Source organism: Stomoxys calcitrans, chromosome 1 (assembly GCF_963082655.1).
Source record: "Stomoxys calcitrans chromosome 1, idStoCalc2.1, whole genome shotgun sequence".
NCBI lineage: Eukaryota > Metazoa > Arthropoda > Insecta > Diptera > Muscidae > Stomoxys > Stomoxys calcitrans.
In genome coordinates, this window is record NC_081552.1 from 71,402,515 (window position 1) to 71,413,409 (window position 10,895).

A 10,895-nucleotide genomic window follows, 5' to 3' on the forward strand; every position below is an offset into this window, starting at 1 on the left:
ATCTTCACTGAAGCTGAAGGCAATGTAACGATGGTGAAAGCTGCTGCTGCAGTGGAATGATCGCTGGTATACAGATTGCAAATTTTGCCCATGAACATTCCACTAAGGAACAGGGGCAAACTTCTCACATATCAATGAGTGCAGTCCGATTCAAGTTTTAAGCTCAATGATAAGGGGCCTCCTTTTTATAGCCGAGTCCGAACGGCGTACCGCAGTGCGACACCTCTTTCGAGAGAAGTTTTACATGGCATAGTACCTCACAAATGTTGCCAGCATTAGGAGGGGAAAACCACCGTTGAAAATTTTTTTTGATGGTCTCGCCAGGATTCGAACCCAGGCGTTCAGCGTCATAGGCGGACATGCATACCTCTGCGCTACGGTGGCCTCCATTGCTATTCTCTTGAATTTTGTGAAAATTTTATTTCTATAGGAAATATTGTCAAAATTTCATTTTTGTAGGAAAATTTGACAAAATTTCATTTTTGTAGGATATTTTGTCAGTAGGCCACCGTGGCTCAGAGGCTAGCGTGCCCTCCTATGATGGCGATTTTCAAAATCCGGCGTGAAAATCAGAAAAAATTTCAGCGGTGGTTATCCCCTTACTAATGCTCGCTACATTTTTAAGGCATCCTGACATGTTAAAGCTTTTCGCTATGTGGCACGCCGTGCTGTCGCTATGTGGCACGCCGTTCCGATTCGGCATAAGAAGAAGGCCTCTTTTCATTAAGCTTAAACATTAATCGGACTGCACTCATAGATATGAGAGAAGTATCCCCAGTTCCCAAATTAAATGTTGGTGGGAAATTATTTAGTAGTCAATTTTGTCAAAATATCATTTCCATAGGAAATTTGGTCAACATTTTATTTCTATAGGAAATTTGATCAAAATTTAATTTCTATCGAAAATTTGGTCAACTTTTCAAAAAATTTTGTTATTACATATACATTACATTTCTATAGGAAATTCTTCCAAACTTCATTTTTATAGGAAATTAGGTCAATATTTAGTTTCTACAGAAAATGTTGTCAAAATACCATTTCTATAAGAAATTTTGTCAACATTTCATTTCTGTAGGATTTTTCACCAAATTTCATTTTTATATAACTTTATGTTCAGATTTCATTTATGAAAAATTTAATTTTTTTCTGAAATTTAAAAAAAAAATCTGCAGAAATTTTTGGTTTTTTTTCGTTTTTAGTTTTTCTCTATGGAAAGTTATTTACTTGTGGCAACACTACTCACCATATAACAGCTGAGCTCCGATTCTCTCTTTAAGTCGGTCGCTCTCTCTGTCACTCTCACTCACTTTTGCAGTCTTCCTGGTCTTTTGTTTTCTTTTATTTTGCAATTTGTAGTCCTTTTTTGGCACTCTCACTGTTTTATTTTTTAATTTTCTTTTTGAGCATAACTTGCACGGACACCAGGAATTGATGCAAAAAATAAATGCCAACAAATAAAAAGAAAAATATTTGAAATCCTTCTCTAATTCCTTTTGAGACCAAATGGATTGGAATTTTCTTTTTGCTTTTGAATTGGAAAACCAATTATTATTTATCTTTAATTGAAACTTCTTTTTCTAAGATAACATTTTAAGGAATTTGTATTTTGTGTGTAACATTTCCTTTTAGGCTTTTGGTAAATAATTCTTCCTTCATCAGCACTTGCTATTGTTAGTGCTTTTCCGTTTTCTTACATTTTTTTGTTGTTGTTGATTTTTTTCATACAAAGCACTAACCGCACAATTTGTTCATTATTTTTTTAACATTCCTTATTTATTGAGAACCTTTTGTTTTTCTTTTTAGAAATTGTGATAAAATTGCGTTTGTTGTTGTTTCTGTTTTACTGCTAAGGAATTCTGAAATAATTTATCATTTATCGCGTGTGCCGCGTTCCGTTCGTTCCGTAGTCTGTGCACATAGGTTATGGTTTATCGTCGTTACGCTTAAAATGTCCCAACTGAACTAAACTGAATATCACTAGCATAGGTTTTTATACTCCGGCAAAGGGCGCTATGTGGTTGGTTGGTTGGATATGCTGCGTTGTTCTTTGCAAACGATATCAAAAACAAACGACATCGACGACTAGCAACGATACGACTAACAACATCGACTGGAATTGACTCGCGACGGAGGCCTGCTTTACACTGGCAAGTGCTGACTGTTGATGCGAGTGTCAGAGGTGGATGATGGCTGTTTGGTTGGTTATTCAGTTGGCGTTGGCGGCGAACATGTGGTGAAATTGATGGATTAACATGTGAGTTGGTTGGTTGTACTTAGCAGCAATAATGTGAACTCTCTCACACTAGACAACACACACACTCACATCGATGTGCTTCACAAAACTTAGCCGCAACAAACAAACGACTCCATTCACATGCAAAATAACAGCAACAATTTTTATCCTCGATGAAACAAAAATAGTGCGTGCACACACACCACACGCACCCACCCACTTGCCATAGCCGAGAACCTCCTGCTGTGTGTTTTTTCCTTATAGTACTACTCTCTGGCTCTTGTCGCATGTTTACATATTTGCTGCTGGGTCTTTCTTTTACATGTGTCTTACTTTTATTTTCATTTCCTGGTTGAGAAGTGTTTTGCAGTTATGGGTACTTGGGCTCTCACTTACACTACGGTATAATGAAATAAAGCGCGCATATCCTTTATACCATTTTACCCGGGAGATAGAGAGCAAAACCGAGAGAGTGACTAAAAATTAAATAAGGTGAGAGAGTGTCTGCATAATTTATTTCAATTTACTCTTCCTCGCTTATATCAGCTGATTTGTTTGTTATTATTTTATTGGCGAAAATAACTGTTGTTGCGGCACTGTTAGGTTTTAACAGTAGCGGTTATGGTAAGATTTTAACATGGAGGGTCTGTCTGAAGTGGCAACATTTCAATGATGTCAATGGGATAATAAACTGCTCCTTTAAGTCTCCTGGCAAACTCTATAGAAAAATGTTAGTGAAAAAGATTAAACATAGTAGTAACCCTCCATCATTGTCTAGTCTACTCACTTGTAACTCCTACACATGTTCATATGTCGATCTGCAATCCTATAAACTACAATACATACACCCATAGAAAAAATCAAGCACGGCGTTGACAAAGTGACCACATTCGTTCATAGAAGTGAATCAAAACACAGAAGTTATTAGATTTACCACGAATAATTATAAACCAACAACAGTTATGTTGAACAAAACGTCCAGAACCGTTCACATTCTGACAACCTCTAGTGCACAGTTTTTTTTTTTTTTTTTTTTTAACATTGCAAAAAGATTTTATGTGATTTTATTGAATCATTCAATTTGAATGACAAAAATAAAAGAGATTGAACAAAACTATTTATTCACCGATTAAATATTCCGAAGTGGCAAAATTGGTTAGGATTTTAATAAAATCTCATTTATTAACTCCGAGAAACATTTTTTCAAAATTAAATTAGCTTATTTTGTTTGTTTTGTTGATATTTGATATAAAATTATAAAGTACTAGCTGACCCGGGCCCGCTCCGCTGCGCCTTCTTTTACTTTATATGGAACAAAAGTTTCCTTGGAATATTTATTTTCGACAATTAAAGATCTTTCAGTGAAATACCATGCTACGAAAATAGTATATCGCTTGACTAACAGTTTAACAATATAAGTGCTTTTATCTGAATCCCATTTGATCTTTATTGGTCTACGAATTTAAGTTTGGATGTAAGGGGTACTCCATTCTTAAAATACTTCATTTCAGCCCGATAATCTCATGATGTCTGATTTAGTGGTGTTTTCGGGGGAGAGCTGGTCCCCCAGATACTTGGCCCTGAAAAAATATCAGCATCGTGCTCTTCTCTTAAATACCATTTATTTAAACCCCTTATTGTCATTAGCTTAAGAGGAGTTTACAGGATGAGGCGTCTCCCAAACACATGGCCCCGAAATAGGTTATCAAATTAGTCTTCTAATCTCAAATACCTTTCATTTGAGCAACATATTGGCATGGCCGAAAAATTGTTTCCCTTTGGGTGTGTTTTGGGAAAGGGGTGATGCCCTAAATACGTGGTCCTACATTTGGATATCAAATTCGTATTCTAATCCCCAATTACCTTTATATTGCGATGGTCAGTAAACAATTTCTGTTTGCGGGGTATTTTGGGAAAGGGGTAGACCCCCAGAAAATTGGTCTCGAGAATGGGTATCAATTCTTGCTCTACCTCCAATACCTTTCATTTAGGCCCACATTGTCATGGTCGCTAAATATGCCCGATTTAGGGGTGTTTTGGTGAGTGAGTTGGGCCCCCTAAATTCTAAGCCCGGAAAATATATCAGCAACGTGCTCTATTCTCATATATCTATATATCATTCGTTGTTACCCCATATTCCCATTGCCCTCAAAATTGGATATCAAATTCGTTTTCTAATCTCATTTAAACTCTTTATTTCCAAAGTCAGCAAATATGTCCGGTTTGGGTATTGGCCCCAAAAACTATGAATATTTAGTTCCACTCTCTTTAAGACCCAAATTGTCTTGGTGAGCAAATACATCCTATTTGGGGGTTGTTATGGTGGTGGGACATCCCCTAGACAGTTGGCCCCTAATGTTGATATCAGATACGTGGTCTACTCCCACATACCTTTAATTTGTGCCCCATATTTCCATAGTCGGCAAACATGACTGGCTTGGGGGGTGTTTTGTGGGATGGGCGGCCACTCAGTGAGTTGGCCTTGAAAATATATATCGGATTCGTGTTCCACTTTAAAAACCCTCTTATTTGAGTCTCATATTGCAATAGTCAGAAAATACTTACTATTTGGGTGATGTTGTGGGGGTGGGGTGGCCCCATAGACACTTTTCCCGAATATTGATATCAAATTCGTGCTTTACTCCCAAAGACCTTTCATTTGAGCCCCATATTGCTATGGTCGTAAATTTGTCCCCTTTGGAGGATGTTTTTGGTGAGAGGCGGCCCCCCAAACACTTGGTCTCATATTTGGATATCAGATTCGTATTCTGCATCCAAATAACTTTTATATAAGCCCCATATTCTCATGGTCAGGTAATAAATCCTGTTGGGGGGGTGTTTTGGGGAAGGGATGGATCCCCAGAAACGTGGTCCCACATTTGGATATCAGATTCGTATTCTAATCGCAATTACCTTTCATTTGAGTCCCATATTGCCATGGTCGGTATATATTTCCGATTTAGGGGTATTTTGGGGCTTGTGGGGCTCAGATACATTTTATTATCCTAAATACCTTTCATTTGAGTCCCATATAGCCGTGATTGGTATAAATATATGTTTGGTAGGTTTTAGGGTGGGGCAGCCCCCCTAGGTACCCCATCCGAAATTTGGATACCAAATTTTTATTTTTAGGGTACTATATGAGAGCACACAAAATTTCGCTTAAATCGCACCACCCATCTCCGAGATCTGGCGTTTCTGAAAATGAGGGTAAGGGGGAGGGTTTTCGCCCCCTTCAGATATCAAAAAATGTAGTACCCTATTTTCACCACGTGATCATTGTGCACCATCTGTGAAAATTTCAAGAAAATCGGTTCAATCGTTTCTGAGTCTATAGGGAACACACAAACAAACACAAATTGATTTTTATATATAAGATAAAATGATAAAGTATAAACCATGTAGCGGGAAGAGAGTTATAGCTAAAGTTTTAAGGGTCATTTAAACTTATGGTGATTTCGATTCTGAAAAAAATTGTACACTCATTTTGCACTTATACGGGACAACATTTTGCAAATGTCGCCCAACCCTCTCATAGTGTTACACTTTTTGCACTTTTAATCGAACATGTTCATATGTCTATATGTAGTCATTTCGACCAAATAATACGGTAAAAATCGCATCCTCGTCTTCGGATGACGATCTTTCTAGCAATGCATCTATATGCCGTTAGGTAAACAAAACGCGTTCACTTTTTCCATTTTTATACCCTCCACCATAAGATGGGAATATACTAATTTCGTCATTCTGTTTGTAACTCCTCGAAATATTCGTCTAAGACCCCATAAAGTACATATGCATATTCTCGATCGTCATGACAGTTTAAGTCGAACTACCAATGTCCGTCCGTCTGTCTGTCGAAAGCACGCTAACTTCCGAAGGAGTAGCGCTAGCCGCTTGAAATTTTGCACAAATACTTCTTATTAGTGTAGGTCGGTTGGGATTGTAAATGGGTTATATCAGTTCACGTTATGATATAGCTGCCATATAAACCGATCTGGGATCTTGACTTCTTGAGCCCCTATAGGGCACAATTCTTATCCGATTTGGCTGAAATTCTGCACGAGGTTTTTTATCCAACAACTACGCTAAGTATGGTTCAAATCGGTCCATAACCTGATATAGCTGCCATATAAACCGATCTGGGGTCTTAATTTCTTGAGCCTCTAGAGGACGCAATTATTATCCGATTTCACTGAAATTTTGCATGAGGTGTTTTAAAATTTTGAAATTTTGCATGAGTTCAAATCGGTTCATAACCTGATATAGCTGCCATGTAAACCGATCTGGAATCTTGACTTCTTGAGCCTCTAGAGGACGCAATTATTATCCGATTTGGCTGAAATTTTGCATGAGGTGTTTTGTTATGATTTTTAACAACTGTGCTATGAATAGTTAAAATCGGTTCATAACCTAATATAGCTGCCATATAAACAGATCCGGGATCTTGACTTCTTGAGCCCCTAGAGGGCACAATTCTTATCCGATTTGGCTGAAATTCTGCACGAGGTGTGACTTCCAACAACTATGCTAAGTATGGTTCAAATCGGTCCATAACCTGATATAGCTGCCATATAAACCGATCTGGGGTCTTAATTTCTTGAGCCTCTAGAGGACGCAATTATTATCCGATTTGGCTGAAATTTTGCATGAGGTGTTTTGTTATGACTTTCAACAACTGTGCTAAGAATAGTTAAAATCGGTCCATAACCTAATATATCTGCCATATAAACCGATCTTCGATCTTAAATTCTTGAGCTACAAGAGGGCGCAATTATTATCCGATTTAGCTGAAATTTTGTACAACGGCTTCTCTTATGACCTTAAACATACGAGTCGAAAATGGCATGAATCGGTTTATAGCCTAATGCCGCTCCTCTGTAAACCGACCTCCTTATTTTACTTCTTCAGTCCCTAAAGTGCGCAATTCTTACTAGATTTGGCAGAAATTTTACACAATGACTTCTACTATGGTCTCCAATACTCAGTTCAATTATGGTGCGAAATGTACCATAACTTGATATTGTTCCAATAACATAACAATTCTTTTCTTCTGTATGCCTAAAAAGAGATACCGTGGCAAGAGCTCGACAAATGCGATCCATGGTGGGGGGTATATAAGATACGGCCCGGCCGAACTTAGCATGCTTTTACTTGTTATATATATATTCATACCCACCACCAAAGGAGGGGTGTATATTCATTTTGTCATTCCATTTGCAACACATCGATATATCCATTTCCGACCCTATCTATCTATATATATAAAAATGAACTTGTGTTTGTTTGTATGTTTGTTTGTTTGTGGGTTTGTAAATTTGTTTGTTCGTGTAGACTCAAAAAAGGCTAAACCCATTTCTTTGAAATTATCACAGATTGTGGGGAGTGTTCCGGAAGGAGCATTACGCTATATAATTTTTTGATATCGCTTTGGGGGCGGACCCTCCCCCTTACCCCAGAAGTACCAGCCAAACATAAATTGGACCGATTGGGACAATATGGGACTTAAATGAAAGGTATTCAAGAATAGAGTACGATTTCAATATTACAAATTAAGTCCAAGTAATTGGGGGGCCGCCCCGACCCAAAGACCTTCCAAATTGTTTGATGGGACGATAATGACAATATGGGGCTCGAATGAAAGGTATTCGCGAGTAGATTACGAATATGGTCAGGAAGGAGGTGTAGGCTATGTAATTTGTTGAAAGGGGGCGAATCCTCCCCCGTTACCACAAAAACGCCACCCAAACTTAAAAGTTGACCCATAGGGACAATATGGGTATCAAATGAAAGATATTGGAGAGTAGAAAGCGAATGTGGTATAAAAACTTGGGTTCAAGTATCCAAGGGGTAGCCCAAGCCCGAAAACTGCTCCAAATAGACATATTGGATGTATATACCAATATACGACTCAAATGAAAGGTATTCGGGAGTTGACTACGAATATGACATAAAAAACGAGGTCCAAGTAATTGATAGTCGCCCCATCCCCGGTAAGCTCCCCAAATGGGAATACTACTCAATCATAGCTTGATGATACTCAAATGATAAGCATTTGACAGCAGATTACGAATATGACATTAAACTTTGTGTCCAAGAACCTAGGTTGTGTTTTACCTTCTAAAATCGCCTCCAATAGGTACCAAAACAATGGGCAATCCCATGGCAGCCGGTTGTATGTACCGGATTGACCCGATGAATTCCTTCATCGGCAAGGGCTGCCGCCTCAGTGTACCACACACTACTACTACAACAACAACCAAAACAATGGGGAATCAAGTGATAGATTTTTTTTTGAGTTGAGTGCATCATTCAAATTTGTGCTCAGTGTGGTGCACAACCCTCAGATAGACGCCCTCCACCAAACGGCTGTATACACCAATCATGACAATATGAGGTTAAATTAAAGGTATAAGGTTGTGTACTGCGAATCTGATATCATTATTCTGCTGATACATCTAGCGGACCACCTCACCCCAAAACAGTCAATCAATTATAATGACCTAACGGGACACTGTGTGATTTATTTAATGTGTAGGCCACCATAGCCCCGAAATTATAACATTCAGCGTGAAAGCAGGAGTTGCAAACCTTAACGATAAGGTTGCAACCATTATTAGCTCACCGATAGACGAGACCAAACGACGTGCTGCTGGACAACACTTTTTTGTTCAAGAGTTTTACACGGTAAGAACTATCGCCACCGTACCAAATATATAGATTGGCAAATTAGGTTTTTACCACAGAAAATCGTTTAATATGGCAATTTAATATGATTTAAAAACAAGTAAAAAGCGTTAAGTTCGGCCGGACCGAACTTTAGATACCCATCACCTCGGGTGTATATGTAAACCACCTTTCATCAAAATTCGGTGAAAATTTCATACCTTATGTCCCATAGCAGTTATATCGAAATATGTTCCGATTTCGACCAAATACTAATAAGAACAATTCAATTGTTCAATTGTGCATAGCAAAATAGTGATCTTTTTAGTAGCTATATCTAAAAATAAACCCATCTGAACCATATACGACACGGATGTCGAAAAGCCTAACATAAGTCACCGTATCTAATTTCAGTGAAATCGGATTATAAATGCACCTTTTATGGAGCCAAGACTTTAAATCGAGATATCGGTCTACATGGTAGCTAAAGGGTGATTTTTTTGAGGTTAGGATTTTCATGCATTAGTATTTGACAGATCACGTGGGATTTCAGACATGGTGTCAAAGAGAAAGATGCTCAGTATGCTTTGACATTTCATCATGAATAGACTTACTAACGAGCAACGCTTGCAAATCATTGAATTTTATTACCAAAATCAGTGTTCGGTTCGAAATGTGTTCATTCACCGTTCAGCGATTAGGCTCATTTCTGGTTGAATGGCTACGTAAATAAGCAAAATTGCCGCATTTGGAGTGAAGAGCAACCAGAAGCCGTTCAAGAACTGCCCATGCATCCCGAAAAATGCACTGTTTGGTGTGGTTTGTACGCTGGTGGAATCATTGGACCGTATTTTTTCAAAGATGCTGTTGGACGCAACGTTACGGTGAATGAACACATTTCGAACCGAACACTGATTTTGGTAATAAAATTCAATGATTTGCAAGCGTTGCTCGTTAGTAAGTCTATTCATGATGAAATGTCAAAGCATACTGAGCATCTTTCTCTTTGACACCATGTCTGAAATCCCACGTGATCTGTCAAATACTAATGCATGAAAATCCTAACCTCAAAAAAATCACCCTTTATATCCAAATCTGGACCGATTTAGGCCAAGTTGCAGAAAAATGTCGAAGAACCTAACACATTGCACTGTCCCAAATTTCGGCGAAATCGGACAATAAATGCGCCGTTTATGGGCCCAAATCAAGATCAATCTATATGGCAGCTATATTCAAATCTGGACCGATCTGGGCCAAATTTAAGAAGGGCGTCGAAGAGCATAACACAACGCACTGTCTCAAATTTCAGCGACATCGATCTGTGCGATATTACAGAAGTATGTCAGGGGGTTTAACTTAACTCACTGTCCCAAATTTCGGCGACATTGGACAATAAATGCGCCCTTTATGGGCCGGTCTTATGGCAGCTATATCGACATCTGAACCGATCAGGGCCAAATTGAAGAACGATGTCGAAGGGCCTAAGACAACTCACTGTCCCAAATTTCATCAAAATCGGATAATAAATGTGGCTTTTATGCCTAAATCGGAGGATCGGTCTGGGGGATGGTAAACGAAGGAAGTCGAAAGGCCTAACACAACTCACTGTCCCAAATTTCAGCTAAATCGGATACTAAATGTAGCTTTTATGGGCCTAAGACTCTTTATCGGAGGATCGGTATATATCGGTCGGCAGCTATATCCAAATCTGGACCGATTTGAAACCAAATTGGGGAAGGGTTTTGAAGGGCCTAACACAACTCCCTGTCCCAAATTTCAGCAAAATCATACAATAAATGTGGCTTTCATGGGCCTAAGACCCTAAATCGGCTGATCGGTCTATAAGGGCGTTATATCAAGATATAGTCCGATATAGCCCATCTTCGAACTTAACCTGCTTATGGACAAAAAAAAAAGAATCTGTGCAAAGTTTCAGCACAATATCTCTATTTTTAAAGATTGTAGCGTGACAGGCAGACGGATAGACGGACGGGCA

At 38.6% G+C, this 10,895-nt stretch overlaps 1 protein-coding gene across 1 annotated transcript in view; it reads right to left on the minus strand.

Moving 5' to 3' along the window:
• LOC106094218 (galactosylgalactosylxylosylprotein 3-beta-glucuronosyltransferase P) overlaps positions 1-1,319 on the minus strand; it is a 335,595-nt gene extending 334,276 nt beyond the window's left edge. Inside the window, exon 1 of the mRNA XM_059370543.1 lies at positions 1,244-1,319. The gene's annotated coding sequence lies outside the window, so the exon portion shown is untranslated. The remainder of the gene's footprint in view (positions 1-1,243) is intronic.
• Positions 1,320-10,895: the final 9,576 nt, after the last annotated feature.